Source organism: Alosa sapidissima, chromosome 2 (genome assembly GCF_018492685.1).
Source record: "Alosa sapidissima isolate fAloSap1 chromosome 2, fAloSap1.pri, whole genome shotgun sequence".
Classification (NCBI taxonomy): domain Eukaryota; kingdom Metazoa; phylum Chordata; class Actinopteri; order Clupeiformes; family Clupeidae; genus Alosa; species Alosa sapidissima.
The window spans coordinates 5,528,062-5,530,544 of NC_055958.1; the positions used below are offsets into that span (position 1 = coordinate 5,528,062).

Genomic DNA, 2,483 nt, shown 5'->3' on the forward strand with positions numbered 1-2,483 from the left:
TGTCCTGTAATGAAACCACAAACCTACAGGACTGGATCTAATGCCAGAGCTATGGCAGATAGTGCTCCAGACGGAATTCCAGGTGTGGCAAGTGGTATGAGGAAGTTAGTATAATGTATTGATGACTACGCCACCTAGGGGGAGGGTTCACCCCTAGGAAATAGTTTAAGCCAATGCTAACCCTTTGAGTTCAATTTAGGTCACACAGGTTCAAACACAGGAGAAGCTAGAGACTTAGATTCCAAAAATATACATTTTATTGACAGATCTTAGTTACAATTATAAAACCCAACTCTGAGGAAATGTCTCGGCAATTCCCCTGAAAGATACCAGTATGAGAGACACGACACACATACACACACATACATACACACCATACCGTACATACGGTGACCAGCGAGGCTGCACGTCAGCTGGCACACAAGGTCTATGGGCAATCTCAAGAAAAGGGAAAACGGAGCAGGGCGAGGGCTTACCACGACCGGCAGGACTACAGGAGGGGAGGGAAGCGGTCCAGAAGACACCCACAAATCACACGTGAGAATCACACTGCAATCACTGCACTCACACTGCAATCACACTGCACTCCAAAGCTAAGGATTGACACCCGAGGTGTGCTACAGGAAACGTGAAGGGACCCCACCACCTGAGGGTGAGCCTGCCGCTCGCTTGGACCACACCGCACCTGTCCAAAGGAGAACAAGGGAGAGAGGGGGGAGAGACTATGGTTAGAACTGTGGGTAGCACAATCACACTAACTTAGCATTAGCCGGTATGGTTATACTTAGCTTTTGAGCTGTGGGGCTGGAGGCTGGAATGGCCGCCCCACAGATGTTGAAGCCCCCAGAGGTCAAGCTGGAGCAGTGCAACCGCCCTGGTCACGGCGATGGGGGGAATAACGTTACTGCACACAAATACACGCTCACACACACCACTACCAACCACACACATGCACATGCACAGCAGTTCCCACAATGCAACACTACAATGAAGGGGCTGTAAGATACAGGTGAGTTAACCCCGCAAATACTCAAATGTGCATGCAGCGCAAAGCAGCTCTAAACATGCATCACAGGGAACAAAAAGGAAAGGCATAAGAAAAGAACATAATAAACCACATGCAAATACACAGAAAGAAGCAAGTAATCAAACATGCAAAGCATGCACCATACGGCCAGAAAGCCCTAAACATGCGTTATGCAGATCAGTCCAAAATGAATCCCATGCACAATCAATCACAACTGGTACGACAAACAATACCACCAGTAGGTTACACAATAACCCCAGCGTCAAACCGAGGATTGAAGAGGACGCGATAAACTTCGTAAGAGACAGAACAGCAGCCGCGTGTGGCGTGGAGACACTTGGCGATGCCAGCCGACTTCATATATCTGTGGAAAAACAACAAGTGTATACAGGCTACCATCACGGACAATAAAGATAGCAATTTAGCCTTTAGCAGTTTAATATATTGTCCACATACATACCAGGTTAAAAAGAGTTCGTTCCTAACCATCAAGTTGAGGGAGAGGGAGGGGGAAGCTGCGTTAGCTCCGACAACACCACTAATAACACAATCGAGGCAATTAGGATTGCCGTTTGCAAACGGAGATCAATTGGATTACGAAAAGGGTTTAAAATAAACAAGCCTACCTCTAGCTGCTTTAAGGCAGACACCAGGCTCAACAGTGCTACACCGGCCTCAACGCCGACAGGACAGACCAAGCTCTACAACACGGAAGTGGAGATATACTGGATGTAAGAGCAATCGTGCACGCACAGCACAGATAAACGTCAAGTAGCTTACCTTACTCGTGAGAGCATTCACTTGATGGCGGCTTCACCATCCAAGTTGTGATCCACGCCAAACTACTATGCGCCCCGGGAGACGGGAAAGAGAGAAAGTAGCACATCCAGGTAGCAATTTGCGTTCCTAGATATAAGTCTGCCTAGGTCCGCCCTGTAATTAGGATGAACGCAGCCACACCAATCCAGCACAGGGGGAGAAGCAAAGGAGCCAAATAATAGGGCGTAGTCCAATCTGCTACATTCTACCCCCCCCTTTTAAGTCGTCGCCCCGACGACGAGCTACAAATCAAATGCCCCGTCCCCATCAGCCAGCCTGGCAGCAGGTCGAGGCAGGTGGTGGACATTAGAGTGTTGGCCAGCTTTGGAACGTGCCGTCCTGCGCAAGACTGGCTGACTGGAATGGGAAGGTTCCACGGGAGACCTGGGAAGCATTGATGGTGGAGGGTTCCCCTGCAGCACGGGAGGGTCTGGAATGGGCAAGGCTTCCAATGAAGTCACCCTAGAGGGCCCTGTGGGACCTGATGAACGTGGTCTCACTGGGGTGGATGGTAAGGGCGCCTGTAAAACCAACAGCCACGGGTCATCTTCACTGGAAGGGACATCGACGCGTTTGGCCGACGCAGGGGGGGATGGGGGCCTAGCCTGATGAACAGGAGATGTGGGAATGACTTGTG

At 50.1% G+C, this 2,483-nt stretch overlaps 1 long non-coding RNA gene across 1 annotated transcript; it reads right to left on the minus strand.

The window, feature by feature from the left end:
• Positions 1–239: 239 nt before the first annotated feature.
• Positions 240–2,029, minus strand: LOC121703985. The gene is made up of 4 exons (XR_006030199.1): positions 1,808–2,029; positions 1,654–1,728; positions 1,488–1,565; positions 240–1,391 (listed from the first exon to the last, which is right to left on the minus strand). It is a non-coding gene; the product is annotated as an uncharacterized LOC121703985 (long non-coding RNA).
• Between the last annotated feature and the right edge of the window lie 454 nt (positions 2,030–2,483).